The 19,012-nt window shown below is 39.9% G+C and overlaps 1 protein-coding gene across 20 annotated transcripts in view; it reads left to right on the forward strand.

Moving 5' to 3' along the window:
• Positions 1–19,012, forward strand: part of TNRC6B (trinucleotide repeat containing adaptor 6B) — a 141,087-nt gene that overhangs the window by 58,723 nt on the left and 63,352 nt on the right. Inside the window, exon 1 of one of the 20 annotated variants that reach the window (XM_068667036.1) lies at positions 17,492–17,645. The exons of the other annotated variants lie outside the window; for them this stretch is intronic. The gene's annotated coding sequence lies outside the window, so the exon portion shown is untranslated. Of the gene's footprint in view, positions 1–17,491; positions 17,646–19,012 lie in introns of those variants that run through there. 20 annotated transcript variants of the gene reach the window in all.

Genomic DNA, 19,012 nt, shown 5'->3' on the forward strand with positions numbered 1-19,012 from the left:
GTGTTGTGGCTTGTACCTCGAGGCAGACCTTGAATTCTGGTCATTGTGGAACTACTTTGCTTTTGGTGCTGAGGATGGAAGGTGTTGACTTGGTATTGTCTTTAGCTGGCAGTTTTGTAAAGTTTGAGGGATGTTTTGTTCTTGGTGTTTTGTTTTGTTTTTAATTGATAGAGAAGAAACCTGCCTCCTTCTGAAGAGCTGCCTCGGTTTGCTGTTTCCCTATTTGAACAGCTCAAAATTTGAAGCAGGAAAATAAGACGTGTAGGATGTTTGCCTCTAAAAAGCTGTGCTTCGGAGTTTTCTACTTGGGGATCAGGTGTGGGTATCGGAGTTCTATAACCACAGAACAGAGAACATCCTCAATTAGGAGGGACCCACAGGGATCCTTGAGTCCAACTCCTGGGTCCACGCGTCTGAGAGCATTGTTCAAACACTCCTTGAACTTCAGGCTCGGTACCGTGACCATTTCCAAGGGAAGCCTCTTCCAGTGTAACCTTCCTGAAAGTCTTGTGAAGATGTGTGTGAGAGCAGGGCAAAAGTGAGATGCCTTTCCACCAAGAAGAATGTTGCTGGAAGCTGGTTAGATCTTAAACGTCTAAACTTTAAACATTTGGCTATAATTACTGCAGCAGAATTAGCTTGATAAACAGATGTAAACTTCAGTTTAGGTGAATACGAAGATTTATTGATTTCTCAAAGCAAGGCAAGTTCTGTATTTATTTCAAGAAAGAGCAGATTTAGTTGCTAATGTAACGCTGGAATTTTTCTGGTATGACTACATGTGTCATATTTCAAATCTGTTTCAAACAAACTATCCGAAGTTAGGTGTCAAGAGAATGCTTTTTGGCCATTTCAACATCAAGGGCAAACGTGGAAATAGAGTGGAGATGAAAAATAATATATACTGAAAGTATTTCCATTTTGTTTCAGTGGTGGTGCCATAATTGTTTGAAGGACACAAGAGAAATGGAGCCTTTCTCTGTGGTGAATTCCAACTCCAGAGCTGTACATCCAGCGCTTTCCACTGCTTAAATTCTTCCTCCGTTGTACATATGCTGCTAACCCAAGTTTATTTTTTGTAGAGACAGAGCATACATATTTTGGAGCAGCAGGCATATATGTAAACCCAGTTATTTTTTTATATGTAGTGCCACCCACATGCTTTTGATGCGAGTTCCTAAAGCTTTATGGATAATTGTCGATTGAAGGGATGTTTTTCTGTCTGTTTGTATAGCACATGCTGGGGTTATAGTTCAGGGCTGAAATGCTCTGGTGCTGCTATAATGATGTACTTAAAATTGTAATCATTTCTGAAATGTAATGTCTAAGAACAGGCTAAGTGATATTTTGATCCAGTAATATGGGCAAGATTAAAGACAAACCTTGGTTTTCTTTCTAAAATGTTTTAGTTCCAGAACTACTTTTAATTAGCCAGTTTAGCCATGTGGGAAAACATAAAAACATAAACCAATAAACGAACCCTGGAGTTATTTCAGGTACTCGGGAGAAGAAGCATTAATAAAACAGGTGATACGTAAAGGCAAAACAGATCAAAATCCAAGGGTTAAGCGTAGCATGGGAAAATGTACGCTGATACCCCTGGAGAGAAAATGTGGAGGGGAGTCTTGTTGAAGACAGCAGGTAACAAGCATGATAGCTGAGTACTGTTTCTCTCTGTGCTACCACTTGTGTCTGAATTTAATTAAATGATTTAATTAAATGGACATTTGTATGTCAGGCAAAGAAAATGATCTAAAAGTACTTAGATACCAATAGGCGTAAAAAAAGAAAAAGGCAAAGTACAAAACGTGTATCGATTCAAATTTATGTCAAATGGGATTTAGCAGTGAAATCTAGGTTTGGAACTTGCTACAACAACAAAACCAAAAGAAACTATCAAGATACAGCCCTGTTTTATTACATGCCATCAGGAGAGTGTCACTCCTTTTAGGATGGGACATTCACAAGACCTTAACTTCAGAGCATTTTGAACAGTAGGGGAGGTCAATAAATTTTGAGGTATTTCAAGTAAGACAAGTAAAACATAATAGAAGAAGGTGGTCTAGCAAAGGCAAAAAAGCGGAAGTTTTATTATTTTCATAGGTACATAAATATCCTGAGAATGAATAAGCAACTGTAAATTGTGCCAGAAAACAATTATTTTGACACTGAGCTCCATCATAGTTGGATGGGCTTTGAACAGGAGAGTTACTTCAGGAACTAAAAAGCAGAAAGGCATGAATATTTTTAATTGAAAGTGTCCATTCTTTAAATTCCTTAAGAGTACACAAAACTTAATCGCGCATGCTTTAATTATGAAATAAATGAAGGGTATGTTCTTAGTAAACACAGAGTTGGGGCTTTATAAAGTAACGATACGTGTACAACTGCTGAATCGGAAAACCAAATTGAACTTGAGCAGAACATTGTCTCCATTTATGAATTGGAGAAGTATTTTTTTTAAACAGAACAATGGAAGAATCACTTCGAGCATTCTCACTATTTTTTCTTTAAGCACAGCATTTGTTAGCACAGCACAGTCATAAGCTACTGTCCGTCTGCAACTTCGGAGTGGCTGTTTGCCACAATCTCCGTGTATATGAACATATGCATGACTTCAGCTGCAGTGAGACTGCTGGAATGTAGTTGTTTAGGTATGTACGCACAGTAGCCTTCGCAGATACCAAGTTTTTGGGGGGCTAGTTGACCTATATAAAGCCAGGAAAGGTTGCATGTGTATTCTGTTAATGCTTCTTAAGCATTAATTAAAGTTCAGCTCAGTTGTCCCATTTTACGTGTGCTCTGTGGCAAATACACACAGATGTGTTGTCATCATAATTCAGGCTGTATTTGAGAACACGATTATGCCTGAGCCATCCTGTTCTCCAGGCTGCAGGGTCCTCTGATACTTAAAATTTCCTTAAAATGCATCTTCTGTGATCCTTCTGCTTTATTTCTGTTTTAAATTTTACTGTATCTAGTAAATGACATTGCAGCATAACATTAGAATTCAAGTGTAGCCATCTTAGTGTTCTTGTTGAAACTCTTTAATTAGCATTTGTATTTTTTAATTGTATATAATTCTACTTGCACAATTGTCGGTTGGGGGTCTGATTTAAAACACGACTAATTCTGAGTTGATGCTCTAGACATACTTGTCTGCAAAAGAGCTTTCTTTGGCAAGAGGAAGAACTACTACTGAGAACTTCATCAACGAAAGTGAGACCGATGTCACTGTGCCAACAAAATAAACGAAATACACAGTCTGACTGTGATCAATCTGCTGGTCAGTTCAGAGGAATAACAATTGATTTAATCACACCATACAGGTGAATTTTGCTATTTTAATGTGTGGAAATTCTAACCTGGTTACCTGTGCTGGATTCTTTCCAGGCTATTCTGCCTCTTAATGGAGAGAGTTTGAGGTCAGTAAAAATGGAAACGGATACAAAACAGATACTTCTGTAGGCAGAAGGAACCAAAACTCAGCTAACCTCCTTTCCTAACTTGCAGAAATGTTTTTTGCTTCAAGAACTGATCATCCTGTGAAGCAGAGAATAGTCATTATATGGTTTGATCTCCATATAAATTCTTTAAAAAAATTAATTGGTGTTTTAGTCCATGCTATTTAAATAAACGCTTCCTTGCCTTTACTTGGGTACTGTTAGTGTTATTATCCAACTGCCTCATTCAAAAGAGCTTTTATGGTAAATACTAACAATGTTAAACAGGTTAAAAAAAAAACAAAAAAACAACACTGTAAGGAAATAGGGGATATCATATCCTGTTTAGGTTACACATGTCATATCTAGTTCTTTTTTTCTTTGTGGGTATGATCACAAGTTCACGTGCAGTGGTTGCAATCTAAACGTTGACCAAGTTTAAGCTGCTTGTAAGGATAGTTGGTTAACCTGATGTAAAACCCCAAAAGCTTTTTTAAAGCTACTGTAAAAGAAGGCTCCAGCTGGTGCTTCAGAAGTCAGCTATAGTAATATTAGTGGTAATTGTAAATCAAATATATTTGTGTTACAAAGTCAAGTACATTTTTCATTCCTATTCAGGTACTGTTCAGATTATCTCAGTTTGATACGTCTCAACCAGACTAAATGATGCAGAGGGAGAACGTGAATAAAGCATTGGGGTTATTTTTGTTTCTTGTTTTTACCTGTGTCATGTAATCCTATTCAGAGCAGATCTCGATTACCCTGGCAACAATGTTTGCTAACCAGTATAGTCGCCTTGCTGCTGTATTCACGATTGCTTCATCTGATGGAAATACACCAATGGTAATGTGATGTAGGGAGCTGAAAACAAAATCTCACGTGGGTAAGGATCTAATTTTCATAATAGTTGCTATACGTTTTCATAATGGTATTTCTCTAACTTTCCAGGGTTTAATCAGCAAGTATCTTTTGAAAACCTTTACGTTATAGCAGGAAAATAGTAGTAAATGACCTGGAATGGGAGAATTGTAAGTTCTGTATGCAGGTAATACTCTGCAGCTTAAACCAGTTTAGTCCTTGTGCACACACCATCTGAATTTGCATTCATCCTCCTCCTCTTTGCATGGGAGCAATTGTGGAACAGTTGTATCTGATGCGGTCCTTGTTGACTGTTTTTATCCCAAAATAACACAGTATTCTGAATTAATTTATGCTACTGTGGAATTAATTGGGAGACAGTTATGCTTTAAATTTACCATTTTCCACAAATAAGTTCTGTGTCCCGATACGGAAAAACTGTAGGAAGTGTGTTTTTACCAGATTTTAGGTAAAACAAGATGCAGAAGGAGATAGTAGGTGGAGGATAAACTAAATCCTAGGATTTAAACTGAAGGCTAAGACTTGCGTTGGCGGCTTAATGTACCGTAAGACTGAGATGCGTCGTTCTTAGTCTAAGCATGCTCTCTCCGTGGTGAGGCCATGAATAGCTGAGCTGACCAGCTTTTGGGAAGTCAGCCTGTCTTGACAGGGTTTTGGGGACAAGTTTTCTTCTAGGGCGTGGATTTAAAAGCAGTGTATACTGTTTTAAAGGTGGTCAGTTGTATTTGCGTGACTGGTTCGTTGCAGTTCAGGAAAAGCTGAGGCTAGCGGGTGTCGGTCTCCATGGCATTCTGCTTCATCAGATAATGTGAACTGAAACTTGTGCGGCAGACATGCAGGTATTGTAAGCTTAAGTTTCTGCAACTTCCCGTGATCTTTTTTGAAGAAAGATCATCTTTTAAATGGTAGTTCAGTTGGTACTAGGTAATTCGGTTAAGCTTAAATGCTTAAATCCTTTTTTTGTACTGCACATTCCCAGCCTGCTTTATATGTTGTTAAAGTAATATTCTAAAATATTAGTCGTTGTAATTGCTTGAGCTGAAGCATTGCATGCTGTGTACATTTAATATAAGCTCTTAAAAAACAGATTTCATCACCGGCTCAGTAGGTTAATAAGAACAAGGTCATAGGTTGTTCTGCATTGTAAGTTCGATCTGCTTTTATGGCAGGTAATTTGATTTTATTTTCTCCTGCTTTTTTGTTCCTAACATTTTGAAATGATTATGTTATAATGACTTTATCATTTTACTATTTGTTTCTTTCGATATTTATGTAGGTGTATCTTAAGTCTATCTGTACATACATGTGGTACGTGTAGTGTTTGTGTATGTTGGCAGTTAATGCATTTAAAGTCTGCTGGCATGCAGAGACTTCTTAATGGGCCTTACCAACTAAAGCCGTAGTGAGAAATTCTCTCAAAGTTGATTGATTCATGTTTGGATGTTCACAAACAAAGCAAATGCCATTCTGTAAGGTAAGCATACCGATGGCAGAGGAGCAGCAGAGAAATCTAGAGGCTCTCTGAAGGCCACACAGCAAGTCAGTGGCAGAGCCAGACTTGAACTCGGAAGTTCCTGGCTTGTGGCCTGGGGCTCAAGCCAGTTGTGCACAGCTGTATTGAATTGTGAATAGAAAAAATGCTCTTTTTCCTAATGCTTTAGGGGAACACAGCTGATTTAACTAAAATCATAATGTGGGTAAAAAGATAGAATAGTGTACTTCACCCTTCTCAAAATTTCAAATGCTAGAAGTCCTGTTGCATGTTGTAGGTTACCACGTGTACCAAGGAGCATGGTTAATGTAACTGGGTCATAAATGATAACAAATTACAGTGCAGGGTCTTGAGGCCAGACTGAGGACTTCTGCTGAGGGTACAGGAATTCAGGGCTTAAAAGCTGCTCTGCATACTACCTTGAGAAATCTTAACATTAAAAACAAAAGAAAACCTGAAAAGTAGATGATTTGCTTTGATGTTTTAAAGTAGAAGTGAAAATGTAGTTCAGAGACAGTCTTTCTGAGTTACTCATTAAATTCATGTTCTATATTTAACACTCAAAGTTTTTAATGAGGTTTTAAATATTGTTATCCTTCAATGAAGTATGAAAGGCTTTCATGTGAAACTTAAAGAAAAAGAGAGAACTTCTGTAGGTTCACTGACTGATCCTTCCTTCCTGGAGTAAAAACTTAGCTTTGAGTAGCTTTTATTGAACGTACACAGTTTGAGGTGTTTTCGTTTAGGTAGGGGATTTTGATCTAAAACATTCTTATAAAATGAACACCACCACTACAGTTTGTTTTTCTGTACTGTTAAAAATCCTGGCAAGGATCAGCAAATCCATTTTGACAGTTAAAGGGACTTTCACTTTCCATGCAGTGTTTTGTTAGTCCTGAGCTGCAGAGGCAAAATAGAACTTTTTTTTTCTTTTTTTCCCTCAGGTGCATTCTGTGTGTACAAACCATTTCTTGCAAACTGGCCCTACGCAAATGCGTAATAAGAATGTTTTCCTAAATTACTAACGTGGCGCTTAGCTGAGGAAACAAAACCAAAGCAACCAAGGAGAACCAAAAAACTCCCTGTTGGCACCCCCTCCCCAGTGTTTACCTGGTTGTAAGGTGGTTTGTGTGTGCAAAATAACAAAAATGTTAAATGGTTCTAAAAAGAAACCCAGGTACTGCAAGCTTTAAAGAATTTGATGCTTGTGAGGGCTGAAGCTGGAGCCCTCCGTGTTCCTTTCCCCTTCCACCAGCAGCACGGTGGGGCTGCATCTGACCGTTCAGACAGAACTGTCACTGCTACATCTAAAACTCTTCATTGGTAGTTACAAAAATTGCTGTAAGTAATCAGTATTAGTGATCTACCTTGTCTTTCTAACTTGCTCTTTTATGCACCTCACTAACCGAGCCAGATAGAAATGCTTGCTGCGCTGGTTTCCCTTTCGGTTTCAGCTTTGAGCCTTTACAAGTCCCTGTTCCCTTCGGCTGTGGCTTCAGAAGACATTTATACTGGATGTCTGTCAGGTTCCTTGCCCAAGCCTGGGCAGTGTTTGAAATCAACGTTGTTGTGGCCGTTCTTGCTTTATTCACCCTGTTACAACTGGCAATATGGTGTAATTAAACTGTATAGTTCTTCCCAGTAGGTCTCCCAGCAGTACCGTAACTGTGTACTGCTGAGTGGCTGAGTGCTGCCCAAAAATGTGTTATGGACTGGAGCCTTGTGACGGCGACAGACCCAGCTGAGCCTGCTTCGTTCTGAGCTGTCTGGACCCTGACTCAAACTGGTAGACATAACTTCAGTGGCTGGTTCAAATTCTCCTTCATTTTTTTTAATTTTTTTTTAAAGAACACATCAGCAAGCTTATCAGAGGCCTTTTTAACTAAGGATGTTATTTCCAGTGGTGCCCATTATATTTTTTTTATACTCTTAATAAAGAGCATTTGAACAAGTTAGCGCTTACTGGTACACTTCCCACTTCACTCAGCCACATACAAACTGCACGCTGACAGCAGTAAGTCCAACTGGCACTTCCAGAATAGCAGATGGTCTTGATGAAAGCAGAAGATCCTTCACCTGGAATTGGAAATTTGAGATGTTTATGCAAGGGAATTGCCTGTCACTTTTCCTATAAGGCCAGGCTATCCTTTTTGCTAAGTAGCATAGTCTGTTTTCTCAATGCAGTGGCTTTGTAGAAAGTTGGGAGCTTTGCACTGGCAGTGTGCGTGGAAGCAGCCATAAGCCGACAAATTAGATTTGAGGTTCTAGTGTTTAAAGGGCTTTTCCTTCAGCAGGAAATAGTCTCCCACACCAGCTTATGCATTTTAACCTTCAACTTTATATAGCAGCGCAGAGTTGACCTGTCTTTATGCAGAGCCACCTTTCTTAAAGAGGATAGAGAGATGGTTTAACTTAATAGGTTAGAAGTGCAGTTTTTGCAGAACTGTGAATATCTTACCTTCTTGTCACATATCTTACAATGTTTTGCCCTAGTATTTAAAAACAAAACAAAACACAAACTTCTCTGTTCTTCATTTTCACAAAATTAATCAGTGGTAGATAGAAAGATGTAGCTATTAATTAAAGATGGGAGGAGCCTTCAGATTTACTGTCTGCAGAGGTAGAAATTATTTTGTAGCTGCAAACATGCAGAAGTGTTTTGTGAACATGTACACTGAATGCCTTAAATGGTTTTGATCTAGCTGTCTTCTCTTGTTAGCACTGATGTTCAAAAGAGTGCATGTTTTTTTGCTGCTCCGAAGTAAAATCATCAGTGGCTTCCCCACCTTAGATTATTTTTTTTTGGATTACCTCCTCTTTTACAGTTTGCTTCCCTTTTCTGTAGCAGCAAAAGGAGTGGTGCATGCCTGGGAGACAAACCGTAGCCAGGTTGTATGGGGATCGCAAGTTCCTGTCATGGAATTCTTGTGTGTTGAAACAACTTTCTGATCTGAGCTGTCAATGATCATAAGCTCTCTGGAATGCAAGTATTACACATCTGACTTAGTTTACAAAAGACGATTCTTCTTTGATAGCAATGTATAGTTAATTTTAAAATATTTCCTTTTGAAGAGAGAAACTTGAAGAGCCATTGGATTTTCAAGTGAAAGGTGCATCTAGTCTTCAGATTAGGTTTTTACTAATACTGAAAATGTCTAAGTTATTTTAAACCACTGCGTTGGAAAGCAACAGATAGAAATGGGGTTGAATTTAGAAATGGATCTGGTAATGTATCTGTGAACGACTTAAGCAGCAACATCATTTAAGCTGCAAATTATCATTGTTGGAAAGAGATCCAGGGAATGATAATCCGCAGTCAAGATTTCAGAAAGCTTGTCCTCCGCGCTCAGTACAAATAGTAGCAATTCTCAGGTGAGTGACTGCTGAGATTGGGCAGACATCGACTTCACTGAAAAAACAGCTTGGCTAAAAGAAATTCTTTCCCTGGTGGGAGACAGCCCTTAGTTTAAAGAAATGCCTGAGGATATGGCGAATGCTTTTCGCTTAAACTTTGTACAGTCTTTGCTTAAGAAATAAGGAAATGATTGTTTACTCAGCAATTAATAAGAGTTTCATGTCTAGACTAGGTGGTTTAATCTGTGCTTTATTTCCAGAAGGCATGAAATCTGGGTAACTTTTTTAAACTGCAGCTCAGGAATGGCCTACAGTATCGAGACTATAAAAACAGACGATCAAAAACTGATTGTCAGATTATTGAAAATAAGAGAACATACGTATGTTCTCTGCCCAATCATGTATTATTTTATAGAGTTTCTTTTGTTTCTACCTCATAGCTGTTGTGGCTAGTTAATTTTCCATACCTGTGTTGAACAGGTTGTATGGCCTGCAGAATGCTGTTTTCCACGTTTTGCTGTTCCTTTTGTATGAGAAAGAAACACATTTTTGCAAGTTGTCACTAAACAGGTCTCAGTTTTCTGGTCATCTGTACAGGTTACAAGTAAGAAGTACTACTACCGTGTTTAGGAAAGGCTTATATTTTCCTGTTTAAATTGGACAGGTGTATGATTTAGGATGACTGTGCTTTACTGTAGTGCAGTGGCTGCTATTTCTGATGGTCTTGTTGCATGGATTCCAGGAACTTGATTTTATTTTTTCTTTTTAAGCAAAAACCAGTTGAGTAGACAGCAGTATTCCTAGTGATAGCCATGCTGCTATCCCTCAAAAAAAAAAAAAAAAAAAAGACCAAGGATAAGGTGAAATGTATTTATACAGTTGCAGTTTTCTGTGACCTTAAAAAGCTCTTGACTTCTAATATCCTTTCTGATAATGCTTCCTATGGGGAATGCCCAGCTGTCTGTAGCCTTCCAAACGTAGCTTGTAAAAAAAAAAAAGTTCAAAATCTTTAAATGGTCCTTTTTAAAAACTAAAGATTGTTTTTCAGTACAATGGCAGTAATGCAACCATGTCCTAAAGTCATAAGGAGAAATTAGGAATTAAAAGGTTGAGATCTTGCAAACTTGGGAATAGGGAGGTGCTTTTGCACTTCTGTTCAGGCATTGCATGCTAATACATCGTGCTTGTAGACAAGTGAGGTTTTTTCGTTGCTATTTGTAGAGGTTTTTTTTAATTAGCTCCATGAAGAGTTTTTTTTAACTTAGCTTTATGAGTAAAATAAATGTTTTCCTAGAAGATTCCTAAAACAGAATCTTTGTTGATAGATATTCAGTGGCATCACAATACAGAGACCTGCGACCTCATGCTTAGAAATTTACTGTTGGCCTTTAGAATTAGTTCATGAAGAATTTGGTCCTTATGAGGAAGGAAGGGTACGTGGCTAATGTCAATTGGACTCCTTATCTTCATCAAGCATTCTACAATTATTTGTTCTTCAAAACCAGCAACTTTAAATCTTCAAAATTTAGGAAAGCCTATGGCAGTGCAACTTCTACTTGCTATTGTGTGACGCTTGTCCTTGTTTTCCCAGTGTTTGTAGGCACAGCACGCCTTGGTGAGGGTATTTTGGTTCTCTTGCTGTTTTGAAATGTTAGACGATCATTTTCTTGCAATGCCAGATTAAAACGATCGCATCTTTAAGTCCTCAAAAGTCATATGATTATATGAGAAGACAAGTTTGAAGAAGCTTTGAATTTTTTGGCTGCTTAAGTAACTTCACGTGGAAGGATTATTAGTTTCCTGTACTTCAAAACAAGTCATGTCTTGCATTTGTACTGTGCTGGTGTTTGTGTGTTCTTCCTGTTTCCTACACACAGTTTCTTTAGAATTGTCTAGTTTTCGTTCTGCGAGCCAATGAATAATTTCAGCTTACATCTTAATGAGTCGTATGAGTCATGATGTGAAATAATGAGTTGTGATATTTTGAATAATAATTTATCAGTGCCACTTTTGAATGGAAAGTGACTAATGAAAAGAGTGGCCAGCTGGTTGCAGTAAGAAGGGTGAGAAGCACGCATCTGGCAAACAAACACTTCCGTACCAGGCTTTGTAAAAATCCACGTGCTTCACGCATTCCAGGGTTCCCTACAAGTTGAACAGTGTTTTTCGGTGCCCCATTTAAATCTTGGTGCTTTACAAGTAGATATCAAGTCTAGCATATCTACTGATTACAAGCAAGATGCAGAGCCCACTTTTTCTTGCTGATTGAAAGCACGTCAGTTTTCATAGTTAATAAATGAAAAGCATGTTTGTTTGGTTTTTTAACTTACATTTTGTGACCATAAGTATGTTTTTAGTCAATGCCTCTCATGTTTTGGCCTTCAGAAAGTCTGTATCAATGCATCAAGGAGAGCACTTACTGCACTTGTGATTTACCTCGTTTCTTGAGCCGCCTCTCATCCTTACTGAGGCTTTAATGAGATCCGATTCTTGCCTGCCTTAACTGCAGGTGCAAGCTGCAGAAAAGAGAGCACGGTGCATTAACAAAATGGCTCACTTCCGTGCCACCTATACCTCTTGAAGATACGATGCCACGGTACGAATGGTTGGGCGCATTTGCTTCTAAAAGCTGGTTGAAGGAGACAGCTGATGAATTTCATTTATCAAGGTGGCTTTCATCAGCTTTTAAATCTTCAGGTACAAACAAAAGAAGGGAGGGAGGAAGTTTGTTAGTTTGTATATTCTGAAGCATGTATCTTAAAATGCATACCAAAATTGTGTCTAACAGGACAGTCTGCTTTAATTATACACTTAAAGCGGCAAATGAATTTAAGCTTTTTTGTTGCGAAACACCTAGCTTAAAATTTAGCAAAGCTGTTACACAGGATTTTAGTTTTTCATCATCTGTAATTAACCTATAAACAACAAATACTGAATGCTAGCCTTATAAAATAGTTTTCTTAATGGTACAATAGTTACTGTACTCCCTTGTACTAGCATGCTAAGACCTGACTTCATTGCTATGTTCTAAAGCCGAGTCTTGATGACATTAGGTACAACCATTATTTGTAAGAATACAGTTCTCTTTCTTTCATGTACGTATGGTCCTCCCTGACCTTTGGAGTGTCTTCTAAAAGTATGAGAATATGCTGCAACACGACATGTTTTGCATGGGAAATTCTTTATAAATAGTACTAGATAAAAGGTAGGGATCAGCAGCTTTGTGTACGTAACAAAAGTCTAATGCAAACCAGTTAAACACACTAAAAAAATGGTTTTGACTGATCATAAGAACCAAAATGTTAATTTGCGAATGCTGCATTGTGATGAAAGGATCACGTATCTGTGCCGTTCCAGAATTGGAGAGTTGATGACTTCGTTTGTAGTAGATGTGTTTGTCCAGAGAGCAGATACTGCCCATTTTCATGTACAGCTTCTGTGGCTACAGACTAAAAAGTTGCTCCCTCTCTGGTTCCAGGGGCATTTGGACACGTCTCTGCAGTGTTTGCTCTTGAGTTTAGCCGTACTTCTAAGTACTTCTTTTTTTCTTTTTTTTCTTTTTTGAAAGTGGTAGTGAGCTGAAACATGAATTACATAGTTTTTCATTTAATTTCTTTAAAAACACTAACTACCGATACACTTTCCAAAATTCCCCTTTTCTACCAAGGCCTGTACTGTTCACATCACAGTTGGAGTATTAATTGTGTCCCTGCTTGTAATGGAGTGTTTCTTAATGGCAAGAGCTGTTTATTATCCATACTGCTGACTTGTCCTATGACTTTGAATGTAGGTTATTTATTCTTTGCTTGGGTTTACTCATGTGCAGAATTAAGTTTTACATACTTCTTAGTGTTGCTGCAATGCTTAATTAATATTTATAAAGACCTTTGACATCCTGCGATGAAAGGAACTGTGTAAGTGTTCAGTAGTGGTGTTATTTTATTAGTGAAAATACAGGAGGAGTCAGGAGGATACCAGTTTTTAATTCGGAGTGAGCAATGGAGTCATGCTGTAACCTTGAGCAGGTCATGCAGCCTCTTGTTTTGTAACGTAGCCTGGGAAAGCTCTGTGGTGTTGCAGCATGTGGTATTAAATGTCATCCTTCCCCCACATCAGTTCTAAATGGGGGGAAAAAAAAAGTGGTGTACAACTTCCCTGAGCTCTAAACATAATTGATATTTTGTAAGGAAATGCATCATTAAAAGTGGCAGGGGGTGAGAAGGTAGTGTGTTCAACAGCTGATTTGAGAGCCAGCATGAGAACTTGAATTGGAGCATGTTACATCTAGTTACAGACCAGGCTGAATTTTTCCTGTAACTGAACGTGAATGAGGTCTGTATACACTGAGCTCAACTGAAAGTTCACTCTGAAGTAAGCATATATAATCTTTATTGCATTCTAAGAACTTACTAATCCATGGTATTGAGCTGGTAAATGACTTCTTACTTCAGACTGAATATAGCCTGTATTTGAGTTCTGTGATTGCCAAGATTGATAATTAGCTCTTATGGCATCTAGTATTTGGCTATTACGAAACAATAAACACATCAATCTCTTGGGTGTTTTTTTCCTCCATCTGACAGAGGAAGGTTATGATTACAGCTTGTCGTAAAACTGCAAGATACCTCTGAACTTTTTGAAAAAGTATACAGCTGTTTAAGATATCACCAGCTAACCAACCATTTGTCCAATTATAAGGCACAGTATCATCAGATGAAATTACTTGCCAAGCTTCGTGCATGCAAATACAGGGTTTCAGTTTAATTTTTCTTTCATAGGAGATGCTACATCTGTATTTGACTCATTGCACAAAACACATAAATACAGTTTTAAACACAGGGCCTCAAAGCTTCTGTTGGAGTGCTTTCCAAGTGAACTTTAAGGCATAGCTGAATGCCTGTGCACAAAGCAGCACTTGCATCCTTGTGGATTCAGAATGAATGCTGGGTCTTTGTCCTGCTGCATCGCAGCCTGGCTGTTCAGCCAGTTCTGGGGGCTTTTTGCTTACCTGTAGTCCCGATTCAGCTCTCTGCTCTGGTGGCGTAAGGATGGAGAGGAGTAGGAAATCCCGTGGCTCTCCATTCAAGATGAACAATGGCTTGTGGTTGTCAGGCAATTGGGGAAGGGGGGTGTTTTGAGTGTCTTCCTGTAACCCTAATTATAAGTCTTAAGTTATGGTCGTGCTTACTAATTAGGGAATATCAATAACTTATTTCCAAACTCCAGCTGAATACGTTGAGCAGACACAGATTGATTGGTTTGAAGAGATGGTAATTTGACAAGACTTACACAGCGTTACCCAGGCATGCCAAATATGTTACTTACTTTCCCTTCTGCCTTTGATTTAGATTTCCTGATACAGATCATGGCAGCCCTGAAACTTCGTAAACTTGAGTATTTGCAGGAAGAGGATGAATGAGTTTTCTTACCTGTTAAAAATAAATATTGCCTCGGGCAACAATTGGAATAGAAAATATAAACCTTAAATACCTTCGCCAAAAAAATCTGAGCAAGTTGTGTGTGTTTTTTTATTAAATATCAGAAGTTCAAACAACTTCAACTTGCTGGTTCTTCCAGCTTGACCTACAACAGAAGAATAATAACCTTGTGCAGAAAACCTTGTTCTTAACTTCCCACTGATAAAATTAAATACATTCTTGCTTTAGTATTTTGATGTAGTATAATTAAAATAATGACTTACAGTTTGATAAATGCTATTTTCATTACTGTAGTGCCCTGGAGCACTGCATATGCAAAATAGTATCGTATTACACAGAACTGGAGGTATGTGATGTGCTTGTCAAGCTGTTACTTAACTTGATTAAATTATTTTCATTTTTTTGGAGCAAGTAAATTTGGAGCGTTTCTTTGGAAACTGAGTAAAAGCAAACAATCAGATCTCTTAAACAATGACCTTTATAATTCTGACACCATGAGAGTACCCTTAAAAACATCCTCAGGCAGGTGGACTACTCAAAATAAGCTGCTTGTATAGGGCTTGCTTCTGTTTTTCAGTAAATTAACTATCACTAAATAGGAACTTCTTCACATGTAGCTATGCTTTAACTTTCTTAATCCCTCCTGAAGTGTCATATAACAAAACTCAAGAAAATCTCCAATATTTTAAACTGCTGCAAAAGCTTTTTTTTTTTTGAGCAATAAGCTGGGAATATCTAATGTTTTCTTTATTTCCACCTTCCCAAAAATTCTGTCCTTTATCTCAGTTTAGATCTGCACCGGGCTGGCCTTATGTTTTCTGAGAAACTATAAAAATGTCTGGTACAGTCCAAGAAATACGAGTTTTACATCCCACGAGGAGGGATGGCTCCCATGACTGTCTATTGCAGTGGTAGGATGCAGGCTCTTAGGAACAACAGGCTGGGACGCGAGGAGGGGATATTGCCCTCTATGTCCATGAGCAGCTGGAGTGCACGGAGCTCTGCATGGGGATGGGTAAGCCAACGGAGAGTTTATGGGTTAGGATTAAAGAGAAGACAGGGCAGGTGACATTATAGCGGGGGTCTGTTACAGGCCTCCTGATCAGGAAGGCCGAGCAGATGAGGTCCCTCACAGACAGGTAGGAGCAGCTACGTGTTCACAAGCCCTGGTCCTGCTAGGGAAGGTCAGCCATCCTGGTGTCTGTTGGAGGGATGACACAGGAAGGTGTAAGCATGTCAGGAGGTTCGTGGAATGCATTGATGATTAACCTGCCTTCTCCCAGCGACAGGGGAGGTTAAAGGCAGCCTTGGCTGCAGTGACCATGGAATGGTGGAGCTCAAGATCATGAGGGCAGCAAGGAGGGCACGCAGCAAACTCGCAACCCTGGACTTCTGGAGAGCAAGGATCTGCTTAGCAAGCTACTCTGGCCCTGGTGGGATGCACCCATGAGTTCTGGCAGATGTGATTGTAAGGCCACTCAATAATCTTTGCTTGACCATAATAAGCGGGAGAAGTACCCGGGGACTGGAGGAAAGCAAACATCGCTTCTGACTGCAAGAGGAAGACCTGGGGAACTATAGACAGGTCAACCCCATCTCAGTCCCCAGGAAGCTGATGGAACAGTTCATCCTGGAAACCGTTTCCAGGCACATGGAGGAGAAGAAAATCATCAGGAGGCCATGCATGTCGGCATGGATTCACCAAAGGAAGTAATGCTTCATCAACCTTGCAAGCTTCTGTAGTGAAATCAGCAGCCTGATGGATGAAGGAGGAGCAGTGATGTTGTCCTGGACACAAAGGCCTTTGACACTGTTGCCTGTGATAAGGTGCTAGAGAAAACCTTCAAATACGGACTGGATGAGCAGTGAGGTGGACTGAAAACTGGCTGAGTGGCTGGCCCTACAGAGTGATGGGCAGTGGTGGAGAGCCGAGTTGGAAGCCAGTAATGAGGAGAGTACCCCAGGGATACTGGGTCCAGTCCTGCTTAATCTCTTCGTTAACGATCTGGATGATGGGCTGGGGTGCGCTCTCAGTGAATTTGCAGATTACACAAAACTGGGGGGAGCGGTTTACTCATCGAAGGGCCAAGCTGCCATCCAGAGGGACTTGGACAGGCTGGAGAAACGGGCGGACAGGGACCTCATGAAGTTCAGCAAGTAAAGATGTGAAGTCCTGCCCCTGGGGAGGAACAAGTTCTGTGCTCCGGATTCTTAGAGCCCACCTGGCCGGTGCTGTAATCACAAATGACGCTGTAGCAGAAAATGTTTGATTTAATTAAAACGTATTACACTTTCTCTCTGAAATGTTATGTTCTGACATTAAAACAAATGCCATAATCGTTGTGAGTGCTGTGTTATAGTTACCACAAACAGTAAATAGTTCAGTTTCTTAGGGCTTTTTTTGTGTGTGTGTTGAAGAGTAGTTCTGTTCCTGACATTTAAGACCGAAGTTTGTAATCTAAGAAAGCACAGAGCTGCTTTTGTTACAGCTGAGTTTACACCATTGTCAGGAGTTAGCGGTTGTTTTCCAGCGGCTGTCAGAAGATGAGCAGTAAACAGCTTTTGATAATGCTTCTCATCCATACATGTAAAAATGCATTATTCAGGTGGCAGTAATGCTCCTCAGCTTCCCTTCATCGCAGTTTGTAACCATACAGGCGAGATGCTGGCATGTTCAGGGGCCACCAAGACGGCTAGTAGGCTGGGGTACGTCTTGCATAAGGAGAGGCTGAGGGAACTGGACTTGTTCGGCCTTACCCAGCTAAGGAGGTAGCGTTCCTGCTGTCGTCAGCCGCCTAATGAGAGGGTGCAGGGAGCCAAACTGTTCCTGGAGGTGGTGCGCACTGATAAGAGGCAACGAACACAAGCGGCAGAAAGGGAATTTGGGCTAGATACTGGGGGAGGGAAGCGCGATGCGATGGGTGGAGGCCAAAACCGGAGCGGGCCCTCCACGGTGACGGCAGTGGGAGCTGCTCAGCGCATGGCTTGGTCCTGAGCAAACTCGTGGTGATGGCTCGGCGGCGTGTGCGGTTAGCCCAGGTAACTCGTGGGGCCCTTCAGCCTGAATTACCCCCGTCAGACCCGCAGGGGTACCGTGCAGGAAGGGCTGCTTGGCTCTTAGAGGGGAACTGCTTTAAAGAATAAAAACTAAACCTGGGAAGCGCTGTTTAGGGAAAAACTTCAGTGTAATTTTCCATCTGTCACTTTTCAAATGAAAGCTTTTTTTTTTTTTTCCTGACATGCGAGCCATTTGAGATTATAAAACTGGTTCAAGTTTACAGCTCTTAATCTTCTCATGCAAAGCAACACTGGCAAACACTCGCGTACACTGCACTTGCAGACTAATAAGCAGCCCTTTTACTGACATCTGGCGCGCTGCCCGGATCGCCTGCATTTATGTCAAGCCCCATGTTGTGCGGGGAAGTAGGACTCTTGATGTACTTCGGGACGCACAGTGGGATAGGTGAAACGCTCGCTTTGCGTGGTGCAGTGAAAAAAAAAAGAGTCACGCACATGGAAGGAGGGCTCAGCTCCTCCTGAGAGCGGTCACAGGTTCTTCATTGAGGTTTTATTGCGGTGGCTGTTACTCATTAAGTGTTCTATATCAGTTGTTCAGCATTCATTTCTCTATGTATTTTTGTGGGTTATAAAACCACAAAGATGCCTTTCTTGGTAAACAGTTGTAGATAGATAATGGAGCTTTCTACACATTTTGATCCTTGAAGTCCCGAATAAGAGCCGTGTCTTGCTGAACGAGTGTTTCGATCCGATAACAAATTATTGGGCTCGTAATAATAGGTGGGTTTCTAACTGCATGCTTTGCCTTTTTGAGGCATTTTTTTTTTATCACATTTCACAACTCTAAACACTTTCTTTGTGGTTTTGGTGCGCGTGTGTGTGCATGTTATGAAATAATGATTACTGATCCGTAAGAGCTTTGAAGCATTTGAAGGGAGAAAACTTGCTCGGTTCTTACATTCTAGGACTTGGGCTGCAGCTCTCCGCGTGCTTAAAACCCGAGTTTTTATCAACAGTAGCGAACATTTGTAAACTTTCAGATCTTGCCTGAGAGTAGATTTTCTTCGTGTACGTTGTTGATACAGCTGCAACGTGTAATGTTATAAGGAGCACAAGCAAGAAATACGGAATATTAAAAAAAGATTTCAGTTCTCATTTTACACAATGTAAGGTTTTCTTGTTAACAGGAGACTATGAAAACTGAAATGGAACCCCCCAAAAAACAGTTGCTGAACGTGTTGAGAACACACCTCCGCATTTAGGAGCCTTTGGAGTTGTTACATAGGGCTTATGCTGTCCGGTTCTTTAAAGCAAACAGCCCTTCATGGTCAGAGCTGTTGATTTTCTGTTACTGTGAATCATTATGCCTATACGTGTAATACTCCAGA

Source organism: Anas acuta, chromosome 1, assembly GCF_963932015.1.
Source record: "Anas acuta chromosome 1, bAnaAcu1.1, whole genome shotgun sequence".
In the NCBI taxonomy this organism is placed as follows: domain Eukaryota; kingdom Metazoa; phylum Chordata; class Aves; order Anseriformes; family Anatidae; genus Anas; species Anas acuta.